The sequence below is a fragment of the Microtus ochrogaster genome, chromosome 24 (assembly GCF_000317375.1).
Source record: "Microtus ochrogaster isolate Prairie Vole_2 chromosome 24, MicOch1.0, whole genome shotgun sequence".
Classification (NCBI taxonomy): domain Eukaryota; kingdom Metazoa; phylum Chordata; class Mammalia; order Rodentia; family Cricetidae; genus Microtus; species Microtus ochrogaster.
In genome coordinates, this window is record NC_022024.1 from 31,260,609 (window position 1) to 31,282,559 (window position 21,951).

Consider the following 21,951-nt stretch of genomic DNA (forward strand, 5'->3'; position numbering starts at 1 on the left):
AGGAGCAGGAGCAGGAGCAGGAGCAGGAGCAGGAGCAGGAGCAGGAGCAGGAGCAGGAGCAGGAGCAGGAGCAGGAGCAGGAGCAGGAGCAGAGGAAGAAGATGAGAACAGCAGCAGCAACAGAAAGAGGGAATGTACAGAGACTTCACTTTGTAACAACAGAAAGAGATGCCTGTAAAGTTATAAAGGGGTAAAGGTTTCCCATGTTACACAAAGTGATGAAAAGCTGACTTTTTCCCAACTTCAGTGTGCTAGTTGTTGTGTTCCACGATCACGGAGCAAACCAAGCCTTCCAGTAAACCCTGTGATCAGGTTAGTTCTCCACATTATCTACTAAGCCCCAACTCAGCAGGATATATTTACAAAGTTGGATTGTTTACTTATATAAATTTCAGCTTCCAGTGACTGGTTTGGGGGCTATGACCACATTGTAAATCAAGGGGTACTCAAAACTATTTCAAATAAAAGTGGAATAAATTCTCTAAAATAGAGACCGTCAGAATAGGTTTATAAATAAATGTGCTCCAACCTATTCTGACAAGAAACTAACTTTACATCTAAAGACAGAGCAAGTTGGAAGGAAAAGATACGGAATGGGAACTCCACGCCAACAGGAAGCAAGTTAGAACAGGGGGACCTGTATTACTGTCCGACTATATATTTGAAAAGGTCCCAAGAAGGTAAAATGTTTTACATTAATAAAGGGTTCATTACAGTAAAATGATGAAAGGCTAATGTGCACACATACAATCAATTTCAGAACCCCAAAACATATGAAATAAAAACAGAAGAGAAGGGAAAAGTAATTCTATAAGGACAGTTGAGGACTCCATTGTGCCATTCTTAATAACAAACACAACAAGCAGATGAAGCCTCGTAAGGAAGAACATAATTATATCAGTGCAACAATCAGAACTAATGGAAATAACCTGAAAAAAAATCTACCTACTGTCAACAGAAATCATGTCTTCCTCGTGAATATTAGAGAGACCATATATTAGGAAAGACCATGCTAGGTTACAAACTTTTTCAATAAAAGATAAAAATTAATTATATAAAATATCTTTCTTGACCAAAACTAGAATAAGTCAGAGGTCAGGAAGAGAAGAAAAACTAGAAAATTTGCAAATTTGTGTTAAACAAAGATATAAACAAAAAAACAGTGGATCACAGGAAATTTGAAAATATTTAGGAAAGAACAAGTACGAATACCCATCAAAATTTATGGATGGGGCAAAGCCATGCTATAGGGGAATTTTGTAGCTACAAATGTTTATATAAAAAGACAAGAATCATCTTTATTCAATAACGTACCTTGGATGGGTGTGGTGATGCACACCTTGAAATCCTCACCCTTGGGAGACAGACACAAGTGGATCTTTGTGAGTTCGAGGCCAGCCTGGTCTATATAGCAAATTTCAGGACAGTTGGGACTACACAGAACTCAAGAAACAAACAAAAACCTTTACAAATTAAGGAAAAAGAAAGAAGAATGAACCACACCCAAGGCCACATTAATGAAAGAAACAGCAAAGATTATAGGAGGCCAGCCAGATGGCTCAGTGGGTAGAAGCACTCACTACCCAGTTTGATGGCCAGAGTTTGGTTCCTGAGACCTGTATAGTAGAAGGCACCCTAACTTGTCATGGCTGTCATCCAATCTCTACATGCATGTTGTGATGTATACCAGTGGCTGTTTCATGCCCATCCAGGTGCATGTATAAACAAACAAATAAATTATGTATTTAAAAATTATTGTAAATGTGTGAGCATTTTGTCTGCATATATGTCTATGTACCATATGCATGTCTAGGGCCCAAGGAGTCTAGAAGAGGGCAGTGGATCCCTGGGGACTACAATTCCAGATGTTGTGAGCTGCAAGGTGGGTCCTGGAGGTAGAATGTGGGTCCTCTGAATTAGCAGCCAAAGCTCTTAATTGCTGAGCTATCTCTCTATCCCAAATAAATATGTTTTTGAAAAGAAAGATTTGAGCTCAGAAAAACCAAAATAGGAACAGAAAAATAATAGAGTAAAACCAATGAAATCAAAGGCTCGTTCATTAAAACACAATCAAGAAAATAGAGACTATGAACCACAGGGGAGATTCAAATTGTTAAAATCAGAAACAAATAGAGGTATGTTATAGATTCCACACAAATAAAAAAGTATTTTTAAGAAAATATAAACATAGGCTTTCATGTTTTTCCAAATCAATGGACTTTTATATTCTGTACAGCATGGGCAATGGCTAAGAGTGATTGTCAAGGTGACAGGATCGAGAATAACCAAGAGACAGACTTCCGTGCAGGCCTGTGAAGAATTTCCAGAAAGGATAAATGAGGTAACAAGACACACACCCTAGACATGCACCGCAGCATCTTATGGATGGATAGACTACTGAGCCTCAGCCCTCATCTCTATTGGCTTCCTGAATGTGGCTGCAACCTAGCCTGTTGCCTCAAGTCCTTGCTGCCATGCCTTCTCCCTCATGGTAGAAAGATGCTCTCAGACTGTGAGCCAAAAGAAGCCCTGCCTTCCTTACGTTTCTTCTGCCAGGTATTCTGCTGCAGCAATGAGAACTTGCTAAGTACTCGTGGTGATGTAGAGTAGGAGCAATGTGGATGTGCTGTGTGAGAATTTGATACATAAGATGATCAGGGGTGTGAGCTCTGCACTGATTGGTTTGTGTGTCCAAAGGCGATCATTTACATAACTCTAGGAATTAACTCTGGGAAGGGCTATGTCTCCTGAATCAAAGCCATGGATGCTAGCCTATCCAGATATTAAAATAAAATAAGAAAATATAATCAATAAAGCTCAGGCCTAGTTGGCATATACTTAAACATACAGTTGTGTAGGCATACAGGTGGAACAAATCTCTCCTATGCCCAAGTCCTTAGTACCCCTCAAAAATCACAAGGAGACTAGAACCCTACAGTGCTTGAGCAGAGATGTCTGTAAGATCTTGTTACTCCACAAGGGATTTGGTTTTCCTACATCCATCTGTAAGGTCAACGACCACAGTAGCAAAGTTAGTCTTAACTAGTACTTTGGCACAAGAACTTGAAGATGAGTAATTCCATTTGCTTTGTTAAGTGGAAGCAAACATGAACATGACAGATATTTGGGAAGTGGGATCGTAATGACGTATAGGTAAAGACATTTGAATCTTTCTTCTCCACATTGTTCATCTGAAATACTTTATGGAAAGAGCTCTTTGAAGGGACCCTTCAAGATGTTTTCCTGAGGAGCTTCAGAAACCGTTTACAGTGTCTCACACACTGCTGCAGCGTTGCCACTGTTTCACAGAGCACCATGCAGAGCTGCCACTGACCCCTGAAGACTCTGCGGACAGCCTTTCACAGAGAGAATAATGGCCCTGCAGAAAATTTTCAACTATTGACAGAGTTTCTACCTTAAAGCAATAATCAACAAATGTGACACCACATTCCAGTCATTCATCCTATGTAACGCTTCCACGTGAACCCCAAGTCTTAATCTTATTACAACGTGAACTTGAAATGCAGGCTGTTACTCCTTCAAGCACATCCAGGTGTGGAACAGACTCCTCAGGTGTAGCTTCTGGGAGGTAACTCCTTGTGTGCCATTTGTTGTGTGTGCTGGGAGCTTTTGAGTCCACACAGTCACGTGGGGCAATATTATACAGGCCACAGTCAAAACCCTCCGGGGACCCTGACACTACAGACAGTGGTATTTTAAAGAGGGAAGACGGGAAATAAAGAGTTGGGTTTAGACTACTGAAACTCTGAAACCCAGTTGGGTGCAGGCTCCTCTTTTGTTTGTTTGTTTGTTTGTTTGTTTTGTTTTGCCAATTAGAGCTCAGTCCTGTTGCCTTAGACTGACTCACTATTGATTTTGGTTCTTGGAGCAATAGAAAAGAGCCTCCAGAACTGTTAGAAAAGAAATAAATGGTTCTATTCAAACCATTCAGTTGTAGGATTTTGTTATGCAAACCCTAGGAAACAAATATACCATCCTTAAAATAAGTTCTAGTCTCCAGGTTCTTGGCTTTTCCTTCTTAATGATCTTTCATTGACTTTTTTTTTTTTAAAAATATTTTTATTAAAAGTAGATTCTTCTATATCACCATACAAAATTCTTGTGCTTTATTTGTACCCAGAAACCTCAGAGAGAACAGTAACATCTTATATACTGTACTCTCTAGTTCTTCAGCAGAACCTAAGCATGATTCCACCAGAATCATCCTTTCGGAAAGGCTACGGGGTCTGTGAGCATCACTTAGGAAATTATCCTGTCCACAGATTTCTTCAAGACATGTCCTTTCTACCCAGAGTTCTCTACAATATTCCTGGGTGACTCTGTGTGGTCCTCAAGCACTTAAACAGATTGTCCCCTAGTGGGGAGGAGCCCCAGGCAAGGCCATGAGGTCCTGGGTCTTCTCTTACACCTGGAACTTCCCATGAAGCTCTTTGATTTTATTTTTTGAGGATCTAATAAACACATCTGATAGTCTTCCCACAGGATTATACTTTAAGCCACATTTTCCTGATGGCTCTCTGGTTATGAGCTTTGTCCAGATGCCATTTTTCAAATACTCAATTATTTTGACATCTGGAAAGATTAAGAAAGTAAGTCAACTAAATATATATAAATAAAGAAAATAAGGATAAGCCTACAACTATCTGTGTTTAATAGTCCACCCTCTCACTTTCAGGAGACTTAGAGCATTCCGTGTGAAAATCTTAGGCCATGTTTAGGCGCCCTATTTTATACTGGAAGCAACGCTTGCCAGAGCCCTTCCTTATGGAAACGGTGTCCAGTGTCTTTATTTGTATTTGCCTTACTCTGAAGACCCCGGCCACACCCTGTCCATCTACTACCTGTAGTCCTTGGCGTCTACTACTACTTCCTTCTTAGGCTTCTACCCAACCTTCTCTTTGTCTGACAGAATGTCATGAACACTTTTCCAATCTCCTCCCAGCTGCCCGGTTTAAAACGTTCTTGTGATGTGTTTGAAGATCCTGAAAGGGCAGTACCATTTTTTTTTTCTAGGTACTAAAATTTGTTGCAGTCATGGTTGCTGTTTAAAATAACCTTTCAAAAGCACAATCAACTCAGAGGTCTGCTCCCGTGTCGGCTGGTTGGTTAATGCCCCGAGAGCTGAGAGAAAATACAGTTATGGACTTGAAACCACTTACTCCTCATATTGTTATGAGTGCCTTGCGAAACTTCCATACGCTCTTTAAAATGGGGGGTGGGGGGAGATCCCTACTAACGTCAACTGCATCAGACGTTTATAAAACATAACAGAGTATCTGGTAGTCTACAGGTACGAGAGGAATAAATCATCCCCGTGGCAATAAGACTGTGGATGTCAGGAATTAGAGATGGAAAATGGGAGTCTTAACAACTGAGAACTTTTTAATATATCTGTGATGCCTGTGTCCCTGAATCAGGCAGGTCACCTCTTCATAGCATCCTAATAGCGGATCAGGTGAGCACTGTGACTCCCTTTGGAGTTTATTCTAACTAATGGACGGTTTCTACCTTCTCTTCCCTTTTCTCATGAGAACCTCTGTTTCTTGGCAACCAATATCAAGACATCGCTAAGATGAGGTATTAGGAAGTACTTCTGTGTAAGAGAGAACTACAAGTAGAAATTCATTTGAAATGAACGTATGGCTGGGAGACCGCTTAGCTGTAGTGTCCATACATCACATGAAGGAAACCCTGGGTGATTCAGCTCCCAGGGCCATAAAGGAAAAGGGACTTGCTGGTCCTCAGGCTTTGGAACACCCCGCCCTTACCTCATTCATGCCTGTTGACGGGCAGCTCTCGATAAATGACAGTATTATTTTATGATTTGAGTCTGTTCACTTCTCATGAACACCTCATAAAAAGAAAACATTTTTCTATTACCCCAATCATGTCCAGAATGTAAAGAAAAAGAAAAGCCAAAACAAATCATTCGGCTTTTCCACAGATGTTATCAGAGCTATTCTGCTGCCAGTATCAGTCAGTTTTCTGTGGCTGTGATAAAATAGCACGCCCAGAAGCTACTTAAGAAAGAGTTTATTTTGACCTAGGGTTGCAGCGAGCTAAGTGTCTACAGTGGCAGGGAAGGAAGTCATGGCTGCAAAAGCTGGGAGCGGAGAGACCACACTCAACTGCACACAGGAAGCAGAGAGAGTAAACAGGAAGGAGAACAAGGCTGTACATTCTCAACACTCTCCCTCAGTGGCAGGCTTCCTCTAGCAAGACTGCATCATCTTAAGAGTTCCATCATCTCCCCCAAACTGTGCCACCAACGGGGAACTGAGTTTTCAAATATGGGAGCCTACAGAGACCATTTCCCACTCACCTACAGTGCAGAATGACGACTGCTGATCCTACTGATCTCTCCTGACTTTTACCTTTTGAAGGGTGTTTAGAAAACAATGTCATTTCACAGAGAGCAATAAAAACATACATTAGAGGTATCTATATCAACACGTGAGGGGCTAGAAGCAAATGTGCTTCTGAATTAGCCCAGAATCCTTCCTTTCCTTCCAAAATCATCCAACTTCAGAAGGCCCTTAAACTTTCAGTGTTGCTCAACATCTTGGGTTGCGGATGGAAACCATACCCAGGCAAACAGGATCCAGCTCAAGACACTAAGTGCCTTCAAACAGCTATGATTCATTCACTGGGCCACGTGGGACCTCAGACCGACAGGAAAGTAGATTATGGATCGCTGTATGATTGAGTGTACATTTTATTAGGTGCAACAGACCACGGTGAAATTTTGCCCTGGGGATGACTGTTGAACAGGTCTCGTCTCACAGCCTGAACAATGCACAGCTGTCTTTTCCACTCAAGATAGAATTCTACTATTCTCTGTGCGCGTTCTCAGCACATTTCCTTGATTCGTCAACAACGTGATCAAGGTGAGAGCAATCAATAGGTGTAATTCTACCCTTTGCAGCATAAAAGAAAACTATTCAGGCGGGAACGTCAGAAATCAAGCTGTCCATAGAAGATTTGCGTCTTCCCATGGATAACGCTGGGGTGCTGGGGGGAGGGCAGCCTATCCAGGAACTGCATTTTTCCCATTGTTACCAAATTCAGCGGGAGCTTATGACAGAAATGTGGCATGGAGGATGTTTGCACAGCTGATGAACCCTCTGCCCATGCCTGCCCAGGGAAGTTTCTCAGACAGGCCTGTATTTTCACCATCACTGGCTAAATAGTAACAGCTTGGCTGATGCTGTAAGTCACAGTGTCCAAATGATCTTCTGTGACCAAGCTCTGAGCCTTGGACTTTGTATAGGAAAAAGAAAGGCTACTTGGTTAAGCCACTAAAATGATAAGGATGCGTTTGCTCCTGTAGCAAATATTTAAATGATAAGAATGCGCTTGCTCCTGTAGCAAATATTTATATTAACAAATATGTAGAGGCTGGGGAATAGTTCAGTCAGTAAATTGCTTGCTGTGGAAGCATTAGGACCCGAATTTGGTCCACAGCACCCATGTGAAAATACATGTGTGTGTGTATGTGTATAATACATGTCTGGCGGTGCATGTTTGTGCATGTTTTTAACCCCAGGGCCGCGGAGGTAAGGACTGGAAGATCTCTGGCCCTCTCTGGCTTGCCAGGGTAGATTGATCAGCAAGCCCCAGGTACTAGTGAAAGGCCCCGCCTCAATGAATAAGGTGGATGGATCCTGAGATGTGGTATCTGTGGATGATCTCTGGCTTACACACACATACACAACGGTACAATCATTTGTGCACACACTGGATCCTGCTGTGATAAAGCACTCTCTCCAAAGCAATGTGAGGGAGGAAGGTTTATTTTGGCTCACAGTTACCGATTCAGGTCCATCCTGGTGGAGAACTCAAGGAAGAAGTGTGAAGTAACTGGTCATGCAGAATCCATAGTCAGGAAGGAGAGCGCAATCAACGCTTGTACTCTGCTCAGAGTCTACCGTCTGCACTGCCTAGAATTCAAGCCCAGGGAATGGGAGTCACCCCATATCAGGAGGTGGGTCCTCCCATGTTATTAGCTTAACCAAGATCCTCCCAACACACACACCGGCACGGCCAGGGGCTCATATGTTAGGGGATGCTAGATCTCATCCAATTAACAACTAAAATTGACTGTCACAGACACACATACACACACACACACATACACAAACACAGAGGCAGAAACAAAGACAGATAAAGACAGAGACAAAGTTAGAGACAGAGAAACAGAGACAAGGGGACAGACAGAGACAGAGAGACAGAGACAACAAACGGCAAGAAGGGTTCCAAATGTACCCTGTGCCCTCTCTCTTTGCCCACCTCCCTCAGCTCTTTCCTTTGGGCCTCATCCTCTGAGACTGAGGTCAGGAATCACCTCCTACAAACGGCCTTTGAAACCCTTCTTCAAGCCAAGTCAAATACAGATGGTCCTTTGTCGGTGACTTCCTCCTAATGTCTAACAACCTTGCTTACGTGCTAATTAAAGAGACCCACACTAAAGTGAGGAATGGAGAAAGGGGAGTGCTTTAAGCATGTATGAAGTACAAGGCTTCTGGAGAAGAAGAAAGTCTTTCTTTGTCGTGGCAAATAAGGTTCTCTAAATATTAAATATGTCTATGTGTCATTAGCCTTTCTTCTGCTTTGTATTGCCCCACATGTGACTAAATGGGAGCTCCTGGGGATCTGCAGCACATTGTACTTCATTCAGTCTTACTCCTTCACCAGACCATGAACCGCCTGAAGACAGAGGTCACGGTCTTTGTGTTCTTGTTTTCGGGAGCCAATACGGTGCCTCAACGACTCAGTCCAGGCTGTGAGTAGCTGCATGCTACGTGACCTGCTCTCTGGGTGACTGCTTGACAGACTCGGCCAAGAGAAAAGCCTTTATGAAATAGAAAAGATAAATAGCCAAATTCTATGAAGGATGATTGTCATTGTCTATGAACGATGATGTATGTCATCGATACAAAACATACAATTCAGTGATCTCCACTGGAGAATTGGGAAGCTGTTCCTGTAATCTAATTTTGGCTCTTTCCTACCGTCTAATGAAGAAACCTTGTACCGCTCACACCTCGTTTACCCTCTCCCATCCCCAGCCCTAGGCGACTGTTAATTCAGTTTCTGCCTATACAGAGATTTGCCTCATTTGGATGCTTCATGTAAATGGAGTCATATAATCCATGGGGTTTTTAAAATAAGAATTGTATCTGTTGGCAAATGCTGATTAACTTTTAAAAATACAGTTGGATATCATAAAATGTGATCTTAAATGTGCAAAAGCATAATATATTTGGAGCACTTTTTTCTTTCCGTGTGTGTGCGTGTGTGTGTGTGATGGTTAGTTAATGTCAATTGCCAACTTGAAGAAATCGAGAGAAAGATTTAACAATCTAAGTACAAGGTGGGGTTCTGTATGACTGAACGGCTTAGAACTGGCAGCTAAAGGAACACCTCCATCCCATATGCTTTCCTATTGGTTTGAGTTCTCTGCAGGTCTCTAATAGTTCTGGCCATAACCCTCCATCAACAGAGACTATGTTCTCTCACCTTCTGAATGGAGGGTGTCCTACAAATGTAGGGCAAAATGGAGCCACAAGGCAGGCATCTGGGTCCATGAATACAGGGAAAGAATATTACCCCCACTTACTTGTATTGAACAGAGAAATGAACAAGAAACAAAATTACATAAGAAGTGCTTATCTCCAGAGGAGTGGTCTGTACCTGTTCAGGGCAACCAGTGTTAAGGTAGTACATGTTGCACGACCCATACCAAGGAAAAGGAACATTATCTACCTCAGAAAAATGAGTACTTCCTTACTTCTGAATTTTCAAAATTATAAGAGGAAATTCTGAGTCCTTCTAGGAGGAAGGTGCTTTGCCAGTTGGTTGCAGGCTCACATGGTGATGCGTCTAGCCCAACCAGATGAATTACGAGACACTGCTAAGAGCTCAGACCTGAACATTTGGTCAAGCCCTTCTAAAAAGACAAACAAATCAAAACAAAAAACAAAAACAAAAAAAACAAACCCCCAACCCCCCAAAACAACAACAACAAAAACAACAGAAAAACACTTGATATCAGTTGATGGGCAATTCCACATAAATTAGAAGAGGTGAACATACTTCCATCACCTTTCGTGGCCTTTAACTAGTGCATGGACCCTCACGGCACCCAGCAAAGAAAAGCCCTCACGAGAAGCAGGAAATGTCTCACCAGAATGCAAATTTATTAATGGAGAAGTGGAATTATATATGAGGTGGGACACGGGCTTTGGACGTGGGCTGTCACAGTGAGAAACCAATCATTAAATAGAATCACGAAAATGCTGATGCTCAACTCTCTTTGAGAGTATAAACATAATGTTTTAGGTTACCTTAATATAATCGATATGCATTGAACACCGTTGTGTGTGCTGGGCCTTCAGCAAGCACCAAATCAACTCCTTGTTCTCATGAAGTGTACAACTTAGCAGCAAGAGAACACAAAATTAAGTCAGGTGGATCAAATGTTCAGTAAGGACAGGATCCATTTAGAAAAACAAACGTCAGGAGGTAAGTATACTATAAAGGGAGGCATTTGCTTCTTTACTGCACATGGTAAAGATTTTGTATTTGCTAAAGCAGTGTCGTGGAAAAGAACTATAGAACAAGTAGGGTAGATCACTGGGCTACGTGGGGAAGGACAGAGGAGGCAGAGGCTCAAGTAAGATTATCAGCACCCCCAACCAGCAGGAAGTGGCCTGGAAAACTACACCCACATTCCTTAAAAATGGACTATGGATGTTCTTAAAAAAAAGGGGGGGTGGTGGTGCCAGAGAATTCTGTATTCTGTCAATTATGTTTTAAATAAACACTGATTGGCCAGTAGTCAGGCAGGAAGAATAGACGGGGCAATGAGAACAGGAGTATTCTGGGAAGAAGAAAGCCCATTCCTCCGCAGTCCTGCCCCGCCGAAAAAGGCAGCTCATGTGTCTAACATTGTTAAGAGTAATGAATTAATATAAGTTATAAGAGTTAACAAGAAGCCTGAGCTAAGGGGCCAATCAGTTATAACGAATGCAGAATCTCTGTGTGATTCTTTTGGGTCTAAACAGCTGTGGGAACTGGGCAGGACACAAACCCCAACAAGCAGGCCCTCATGTTACACAACTGTGCTCAGTACATTCTCATGCAGAGAGTGCTTGGGAAGATTGCTGGAACTGAAGAACTTGGGTAATGGACAGAGCAGTGAAAGGCGAGGCCAGCAAGGCTCCTGCAGACCGACCCCTGCTTTATAATGACTGCTTTTCAGTGAAAGACGAGATACGAGTCTGGGAAGTCTGTGGTGGGGGGAAGGAACACGTGTTTTCAAAAGATCGCTCGCGCTAGATTAAAAGCAGACCTTTGGGAGCACAAGGTGGAACCCGGAGACAGATTAAAAGACTTTTACAGTCGTCCAGGTTGGGGAAGATGGTGGCTTGGACTAAGAGATGTGATTCAGTTTTCTTATGTGGAAATGGTAGGGTTTCCTGATTAATAAAATATGGACTATAATTTAGAAGGATGCCAAGAATTTCAGAGCAAGTGGGGAGGTTGGAGTTGTCATTGCCATGCTAGGGAATGCCATAGGAGGAGCAGACTTTGGGGCTGGGAGCGGTAGGTGCTCCCCTTGGGATGTGTAAGGTTGAAATGCCTAGTAGACATTTAATAGGGAACAAAAGTTGCAGAAACTCCAACTAGCAAGGAAAGTCTTGAAGACATAGGGCAGTAAGTTATTCAACACAGAGGACAATCTAGAGCCAACACCGGAGTATTCTGCTACTTAGGAGAGAATGAAATCCTTGGTGAGGTTGGTGGGGAATCCTGTAACTTTTCCAGGATTCAATCCCCACGATGGAAAACTCAGAAAATCCTCCCCAGGTCAGCCACAGGTGAGACAAGGGAAAGGACCTGCCAGCGTCCGCAGTAAGCATTATCCCCGACCTTTGGTGAGCTGCCATATGGATGCCATGTTTCTTGGGCTTTCTTGCATTTCTTTTCTGCCTCTTCAGTATGAATCCTATTTTTCAATAGCGTTGACAACAGCAGGGTCTTGTGATTTACCGATTGTTAGCTAAATGTCTTGGTCACAGATCTCACAGTTGTTAGATGTCCACCTCTGTTCTGTGCCTTTTTTCCCCTCTGTTGTTAGTGAATGGGGGGCTTAGGGTTTTAACTTTAACACAGGACTGCGAAGATGGGAAGCTGATGGATCTCTTCTGGGGAGGCGTTACTAGAGCACCACCACAACAGGTAACTGCTAACTGCTAATTTAACTTCAAGGGCTTCTTTTTTCAATGCCATGGAAAAAAGAACCTGCATAAAAATAGCTCATAAAGTACAGCTTCCACTGCAGCTGTTAAATCCTATTGTCGCAGCCAGTTACCTTGACTGATTCAAGATTACCTGTCTTTGAAGAAAGTCTATACTTTCTTTGGTATAAATGAGGGTTCTTTTGCTCTGGGAGCAAAAAAAAAAAAGTCTACTCAGGAAGACTAGAGAAACATTTCCCTGAGCATATTAGGGATGGCTGAAATAATACATGGCTGCAATCTTTTGGTTTTTATTCTATTTATCTACCTACAGCAAATGTCACCAGGTGCTTACTGGGCTAATGGATGGAGAAATTAAATAAATAAATGAGCTAATGTACCAATACATTATCTGCATTGGGGTGCAGGTCAGAATCCTCCTAAACAACTCTAAATAAGCTCTGGGTTGCCTAGGGCTATAAAAAAAGCATCATCAAGTAGGGATACTTTATCATCAAGAAGAGATAAATCTCAGAGTCTAGCTGCTAAGAAGTCTTAGGGGATGCTTGATTCTCCACATGAAGCAGAAGCAGAGTCCTGCCATGCCCACTTTGACTCTAATACTGCTGGATTCTCTAGGTGAACTGGACATCAGTGAATAACGATGCAAGATGTTAGTGGTTTAAAGTAGTGTTGCTCTATTGAGTGTCCAAAGTCACAGAACCAAACAGGCTGCCAGTAAGACAGACAGGGGGCCCTGCTGCCAGATATTGAGGTCAGGGTTGAAACAGTTCTCTACAGCGAATCCTCCCCTCCACCAGTCACCAAAAATTAAAATAAATGCAGAAAGCCACTGAATTTTAATAAGGTTACATTCTCTTACGTCTCTTCTCTCCATTTTAATCCAGCCGCTTTTGTCCAAACCATTCTATGTTCTGAACAAGGTGGAAGCTTTTAGTCAACCTCATGTTGCCTCTGTTGCTCTTCCATGTACTGACTGAAATGACGCTTCTACCGTGTAAATCAAATCAGAAAACGACTGAAAACCTTCCACTGGCTGCTTCCCATCGTATCCCAAATTAAGACCAAACTCTTCCCCGTGGTCTTTGAGAGCCTGGACAATCCAGGCCCTCTCTACCTGCCTGACTCCATATCGGATTATTGAGTAAAGGTATTTTGAGGTTTATCCATTTCACTATTTAGGTCTATAAACTTATTCCTTTCTTTATGCCCAGTCGAACTGCATACAAACACAGGACAGCTTGTTGAGCCATTTATCTCTTGAACAGTTTGAAGCACTTTTTTCCTAGTTTGGGACTGCTGGAAATAACTCTGCAGGACACTTGCATACAGGGCTTTGCAAACCACAGACACTCATTTCTCTTCAATAAATACCCAGGACTAGACGGCAAGAACATGGTTAAACATTGGTAAGAGTTAAACTTAAAACAACAACAACTAAAGCCCTGCCAAACGGCATTTTTTTCCAAAGAGGTCAAACACGTTGTATTCCCACGTGCAACATATGAGATATGTTGCCACCTCTTGTCCCCTCCTCATCTTTGTAATCTTTAGCTTTGTAATGGGTGTGTATTGAACTAACAGCTACTGGTGCACATTCATATATATATATATATATATATATATATATATATATATATATATATATATATATATATATAAAAAAAATGTGTGTGTGTGTTTTCCGTCTGAATATTTTTACGCCTCCTGTGGAGAACGGTCTTGCTCAAAATGCTTGTTCAATTTCAAATGGAAATTTGCATTTCCCGATTGTTGAATTTGTCTTTATATATTCTGGATTAGTTGCTCATCAAATACGATATTTAGTAATATACACTCACAGTGTCAGGTTTGTCTTCTCATTTTTAATAACTTGAAAAAAGCAGATATTCTGGGTAAGAGGAACACCCATCTATTGCTGGTATAACTGCAAATCTCTTCAGCCACTATGGAAAGCAGTGTAGTAGCTCTTTGGGAAGTTGGGGATAGAGCTACCTCAAGCTCCAGCTAAACTACTCTTGGACATAAATCCAAAGGACATCCTACTAGACACAATCACTCAACCATGTTCATTCCCACCCTATTGACAATAGCCAGAAACTAGAAACAACTTAGATGTCAGTCAATGACAGACAAATGGATAAAGAAAATGTGTGATATTTACACAAAATGGGATGTTACTCAGCTACCAAAAAATAAGTCATGAATTTAATAAGTAAATGGATAGAACTAGAAAAACTACCATCCTGGGTGAGGTGATCCTGACTCCAAGAGACAAATATGGTTTATGGATGTTAGTTAGCTCCTAAGTCTGCAATAAGCAGGCTACAACTCATATAACCCCAGAAGTTAGGTGTAGAGTAAGGGACTAGCTGGGAGGGAAGGATTCCCCAGGAAAGGGAAATAGAATAGATAGTTATAGATGGAGTTGGGGGGGGGGGTACTGAAAGAGGAAGATTGAAAGAAAGAGAAAGGGAAGAGGTGGGTAAGGAAGGAAATATAAAAAGGAAGAGTTAAACCTAAGGGCCATTTGAGGGGCTCTTATGGAAAATAAATTAACACAGCAGAAGTTTGTTTGTTTGTTTTTCTGTTGTTTTTCTTTGAGACACAGACTCACTATGTAGCCTGAGCTGTCCTGGAACTCACTTTGAAGACCAAGCTGACCTTGACCTCACACAGACCCACTTTCTTCTGCCTCTGAAGTGCTGGGATTAAGGTGTGTGTCACCAATGCCCGGTAGAAGTTCCTTAAAATATACACATATACAAAAGAAATCTAAATTGGAATCATCAAATAACAGGGAGACAAACCCTCAGTTGATTTTATTGGTTGATGAATAAAGCTGCTTTAGACTATGACCGAGCAGAATACAGTTAGGTGAACTATCCAAGCAGAGATACAGGGAGAAAGAAGGTGTAGTTGGGTGAGATACCAGCAGCCATAGGAGGAGTAATATGCCAGAGTATTACTGGTAAGCCACAGGCCACATGGTGATACATAGATTAACAAAAAGTAAGTTAACTTGTATGCAAGAGCTAGCTAGTAATAAGCCTGAGCAACTGACCAATTATAGTTGATATTAAACCTCTGAGTGATGATTTGGAAATGGCTACAGCAACTGGCAGGTGGGAAAGAAAAGCCCCCGACTACATTCTACTTAGCTGCAGCTATCAACTTGATACAGCAGAGTTCTCTGAGGGAGTTTCAATTAGGGAATTTGTCTTGCTCAGATTAGCCAATGGCATGTTTGTGAGCTATTTTCTTCATTGCTAGAAGTAGGGGCTAACCTACTGTCGGTAGAGCCATCCCTGGGCAGGTGGGCCTGTGTTATGTAAGACAGGCAGCTGAAAGTGGGCCCCAGAAAAGTCAGAAAGTAATAAATGTTCCTCCGCTGTTTCTGTGTCCTGTTTCTGCCTGAGTTTCTACCTTGGCTTCCTTTGATGATAGACTGTATCCTGAAAGACAAAGCAAACCCTTGCTTCTAAGCTGTTACTGCTCAGAGTGTTTTATCACAGCACTAGGAAGCAAACTTACAGTGTGAGTTATAGATAAATACTTTTTTCCTTTTAATAAATGACATCTTATTTTCCAATAATAACTCTTTAAAATACTTTGCTTTCCTCACTGAAACACATCTTTGTTTGAAATCCATTAACCACATACTTATAGACTTTTTTTTTAAAAGTTCTGTATCCTTTGAATTCTTACAAGGGTTTGAAAATTGGTTTGCTAATTTCTACAAAGACCTGCTAGAATTTTGACTCGATGTCAAAAGTTATTATCATTCTGTATTTTTGCTCTCTCTTTACGTAGGTTTACCCGAGGGTGACTCACATCATTTGGGTTTCAGCCCAAAAACAACATCTTCAGAGATATCTTTCCCTGGCCATGCAATTTAAATTATTCTCCTTCATTTCTCAATTTCAAACATTTTACTCTATTGGCTCCAAGCATTAATTACGATCTGAAATTAGCCTTGCCCATCTGTTTACATAGCTGCTCACCAGTCTTTCTGAACTGAGAATGCAAGTTATAGTAGACTTTATTTTTCTTATTCTGTTTGTATTCATGAACCCAAAAAGCACCTTTGACAAACAAACACTAAGTGTTTATCAAATGAACCATTGGCTGCTTGACAAACATGTCTCTAAGGAAATAACTAGTATGGCGGTACAGCATGCTAAGTCAGAACATGCTAACTAATTCAGAGCTGCAGTTCTCTGAGTGGATGCCAGTGGTGTTTGTTGGGCTAGTTAAGATACTACAGAAACAGGAACTCTAAGAGCCTCTCAACCCATTGTTTATGCATCATTATTAGGGGTCTTGTGAACCAGGTGTAGTGGTGCACACCTTTAATCCCACCACTCAGGAGGCAGAGGCAGGTGGATCTCTGAGTTTGAGATACTACCCTGGTTTACAGAGAAGTTCCAGGACAGCCAGGGCTACAAAGAGAAGCCCTGTCTTGAAAAACCAAAAAATAAAAAAGGGGAAGGGTTACTTAGGTTATAGTTAATTCCAATAGATTTTGGAAAGGGAATGAGAACAAATAAAAACTTTCCCAAATATGACAAAGATAAACAGCAGAAAACGTGAGGACCAAGAAAAATTACAGGTCTTTTCAAAACAATGCTGGATTTAATGATGACTTAGCCATAGTTCTACAGAGACAATAAGTAAATATTGTTTGATTATGCATGTTTAAAGTAAAAACTAAGAAAATCTATTTATTGAACCCAATCCACAATTCAAATGCATGAGTCAGAGTCTAACCTCAGAAAGCTCTTTCAACACAAATATAAAACCCAAGGGCTGCCTTGAGATCTACCACACAAGCAGAATTTTACCCACTGAGATTTTTCTCTTGCTCAGAACCTTTGCTGAACTCATTCAATCCATCAAATGTGGATGGGCACCAGCTGCGTGTTAGGAATGAGGCTACGTGATGGACATACAAAATGAATAAAGAAGATGCCCAAATCTTCAAAGAAGACATAGTATTAATCATTTCTATACCTGGGAGGGAAAACCACAATGGAAAAGTCACACAACATGACAATGATGATTTGGTTTCATTATTTCTGCTTTTGTTTTATGTGATTTTACAGAAGAGTTAAGCCTTGAGGTCCCAGTGGGCTTAACCTTCTCCTTGCTCAACCCAGTGACTCACAGGCGACAGCTACAGATCTTGTATTCGATTATCAGCTTCTTCAAACCTGATTATTCCAAGAAACGCTTTCTGCCAGCAACATGGTAATCATGTTTAAATATAACTCTCCCTGATCAATCTAAATCTCCTGATTTTCAACCAAGTTTCTTCTTGTTTAATTTGTTTCTTTAACTCATATTTTAATGATCCTAGTTGATTTAACTTGTAAGGTGTGTGTGTGTCTGTCGGTCTGTCTGTTTGTCTAAAGTATATAACTCTTTGAGTGAAGATTGACGGCTCTCCCAGTTGGGTTTCTTTTTTCCACAAATCCTGTGTGCACTTTGCAGACTTTCTAGAGCTTTGGTTGTCAGGATTAGAGCTGCTGATAAGAGGTATAGCAACTCCTGATTCCCTGTTGTATAACTACAGCAGTGAGCAGTACTGGACAACACACACACACACACACACACACACACTTCCCTTAATATCTGCATCACTCCTATAAGGTACAGATTCTATCTTCTCATTTTAACAAAAAGTCTCAGGAAGGATAATAATTCAGTTGAACTGCATCATTGAGCAAAGGAAAAAAGGACCATGCCTCAGCCTTACCTGTCTGATCACAACCTATGTATTTGGTCATTCTATTAATATAAAATATATTTTAAGTTAGAAAAATACAAAGATTAAAATAAGAACCATTTCTATATCCTATGCAACTCCATTTTCTAGTCTTTCAGTAAATCAGGGCAATAAGACTGCAATTGTTCACTTTCAGTCTTCATATGTATTTCTAATTTTAAAAAACAAGTCATTCCTAGCCAGTGTCTGCTCCTGTGAAGTTGAAAATACAAGCCTATAGCTGATCTTTCAGCTGCTTTTGCAATTTTGACCATAGGTCATTTATTCTATTTCATTTTTGTAGGTTTTTTTTTGAAGAATGGGAAGGAGCTTTTAAGTTAATATATAATACAAAATGTCAATAGAATGTGAAATATGGGCTTAATTTTCACAGAAAACCTGAGTTTAAATTACTTTGCTCTTTCTCTTTTTTTCCTTCCAATCTGTAATAGAAATGAACATTAGTATAAATATGATCACTCTAGAGTTGCTCCTGGTCTTAGGCTTCTGCCACACTCCTTCACAGGACAGTGTGTCTCTGTTGCTTTTGTCATTTACTATATGGCCATAATGATCCAGCACCTAGCTATCATGGGAAATGATTATCCAGTTTCTCGAAGAGCTTGTTCTGATGATAGAATTCAGATGTACATGCATGCCCATACTCAAGAAAAAGATAATCAATTGGCATGCTTTTTGAAAATAAGTAATTAAAAAAACCTCCGCATTTTCTACATTTTGGTGAAGCAATTGAACTTTATTTTTAATATTAGCTGTTGAAATCCCTGCCTATATAGCTCCAGGGATGAGTATTTGCTTTATTGATTTCTTGTCTTTCCTAGAAAGGACAATGAATGGTTTTTACCTATTGCTGTTCCCGTCTTTGGTGGGCAAATCAGTTCCTTCAGTCTGTTTATTGAATTTGCCTTGATGGTCAATACAGCTGGCTATAATCAAATCAATTCTGGAACAAGCTGTATTGAATGCTGATAGCCCATAAAAATGGATCAGCCTAAAGATGATGGAAATCTATGCAACCATTAGATAATCACTATGATTTATAAAATGAAAAATGCTTTAAACTACATCAAAAGGACTGAAATGAAAAAATATTACCAAGGACATTAAAATCCCTAAAGAAATAGACCTGAGGGAAAGATTTCCAAATGATGCCCAAATGACTTTATGCGGACCTACAGATCTAGCTAATGAGTGGTTGCTAACTAGCACAAATGCAGCTCATTATCCTTTTAGAAGGACACGAATTATAGATAATTATAGGTAAATATCAATGCAATCTGAAATGTGATGTACATGACACGTTGGGTCTTTTGTTTTCTCCCACAGTAACACTGAACATCCGCCAAGTTCAGATTTGCAAGTGAATAAAAAATAGACCAAAACCTGGTATAATCAACCCAATGAAGCACGTACAATTTGCCTGTAGAATAATCTTGTTTTGTTTACATATTTACAAATCACTCTCCTAATAAAAGAAAGCCAGAAAGAAGTAAAAAGGCTCATGTCCACCTGTTCTGCAGAATTTCAGCGAGCAAGACATTGTTTTCAGAATGAACTTGGTATAAGGTAGAGAACGTGTATACACATGTACTTTTGCTTATTCTTTCTATGGTTCATCCTCGGTCTCCTTTGGGGCATGAAGGTGAAAGTTTAGAGAAGGAGCTTGGCTGTCCAAATTTTAGACAACAGTCTGATATGGATGTAAAGACTGGAAAAAAAATACAAGTGCTTCTTGATGATGAGATGATTTCATTAGCTTTCTCCAGAGCCATAGAACTGATAAGACACATACATCTATATATAAGAGGACATTCTGGGGACTGTGCTATCTGATTCATCAGGTTTAAAAGTCCTGTGATATGCCAATGGTAAGCTGAAGAGCTGGGAAAGCTGGTAGCACAATTTGGTTTGAGTTGCAGAAGCCTGTTTATGAGAAGAGTAGACGGTTTCTGCCCTCCATCCAAGATCCATCAGGTCTGACGTCCAAGGGCAAGAGTAGGTAGACTTCTTCACTGAAGAGAAAACAAATTAGTCCTTCCTCTAATTTCTTTTCAGTTTTTTTCTGGATTGTTCTACAATAGGATGTATACCTATTCCATTGATAAGAGTGAAGAGTTACTTAATCTACTGATCAAATGCTAATCTCCTACAGAAACACTCACACATACATTTCAAAACAATATCTTGCTAATTATCTAGCCATCTAGTAATCTAGTCAAGTTGACACAAAGAATTAACTATCACATCAGTCCAAAAAACTCCAGTAAAGGCTGTTTTCTTTCAATGCATGAGTTATCCCCCAGACAGTAAGAAAATACTGAACAAGAATTATATACTCATTTGTATTCCTCTTAGGATATGGAAATGAGTCATGAGAAACCTATGATTAAGGGGACTTAGCCATTCATTCATTAACACATTTACTCAAAACCATATACATTTCAGGTAAATAAGTAATGCATTTACTCACTCACTGGTTCATTAAAAAAAACAAACAAACAAACAAAAACTACTGGGTATTGGTATATACTATAAGCCAGGAATTAAGGGAATTGAAAAGACCCATTTTTCCTTTATTGGAGTTTAAAACCAGTCAGAGAAAATGACAAATTTGTGGGGAAAGGATGCATACACACATACACATATACACACACACACACACAATCTATAATCATGAAAATCAACAAGTGATGTGGGATTCCCCTCTGTATGCTGTGAATACCATTGGTTAATAAAGGACTAATTTGAGCCTATAGCAGAGCAGGGCAGAAATTGCTGGGTGGGCGGGACCAGGTTGAATGCTGGTAGAAAGGAGGCAGAGTCAGAAAGAAACCATGCAGCCCCGCCAGAGAAAGAAACTGGTTGGAATCTTGCCAGTAAGCCACAACCACGTGGCGATACACAGATTACTAGAAATAGGTTAAATTAAGATGTAAGAGTTAGCCAATAAGAAGCTAGAGCTAATACTCCAAGCAGTATTTTTTTGTTTTTTTGTTTTTTTGTTTTTCGAGACAGGGTTTCTCCATAGTTTTTGGTTCCTGTCCTGGCACTAGCTCTTGTAGACCAGGCTGGCCTCGAACTCACAGAGATCCGCCTGCCTCTGCCTCCCAAGTGCTGGGATTAAAGGCGTGCGCCACCACCGCCCGGCCAAGCAGTATTTTTAAATAATATAGTTTCTGTGTGATTAATTTGTGGCTAAGCAGCCAGGAACCAACTCACAGCCTCCACCTACAAACAAGAAATCATGTAAACATAATTACAGATATTTGATAACCTACATGTAAACTTCATGGTATATTACAATAAAGGGGGTATGTTAGCAGTAAAGCATCAGAAAGAGCAGGGTTCATGAGTTTAATGAAGTTGCACCTAAAAACAAAGAAAGGGTAGAATCTACCCAAGTGGAGCAGGAAGAGAATAGGAGGTACCAGACAACCCTGGGTGGGAGCTGGAGCAGCGAAAACTCTCCTTAGGAGACATAGCTATGCACTAGCTCCTACCAGTGACTCCAAGGTGACCTTGTTGTTTGTATGACAGAAGATGTGCTTGATGTGAAGAGGAGATTTTATCATTTAAAAAATATGTGAAATGCTTCATGAACTTGTATGTCAACACTGCACAGGGGCCATGCTAGTCTTTTCTATATTGTTCCAATATTAGTATACGTGCTGCTGAAATGAGTGCCTAAAGTCACATACTCTCTTACAAGGACTCCATGGTTTGCCCACCTTACCATGACAAACATTTTATTATTTATTATTATATACATGGTCTCACTGGGTATCCCTGGCTGATGTGGGATTCCCCTCTGTATATTATGAATGTGTTTTACTACCATTGGGTAATAAAGAAGCTACTTCAGCCTATAGCAGGGCAGAA

General features: G+C 40.6%; 1 protein-coding gene and 1 non-coding gene across 10 annotated transcripts in view; both read right to left on the reverse strand.

Annotated features, from left to right (window-relative positions):
- Anks1b (ankyrin repeat and sterile alpha motif domain containing 1B) overlaps positions 1-21,951 on the reverse strand; it is a 760,073-nt gene that overhangs the window by 450,091 nt on the left and 288,031 nt on the right. The gene's annotated exons all lie outside the window — the stretch shown is intronic.
- LOC113457388 lies at positions 21,650-21,756 on the reverse strand. Its single transcript, XR_003377976.1, has one exon. It is a non-coding gene; the product is annotated as a U6 spliceosomal RNA (small nuclear RNA).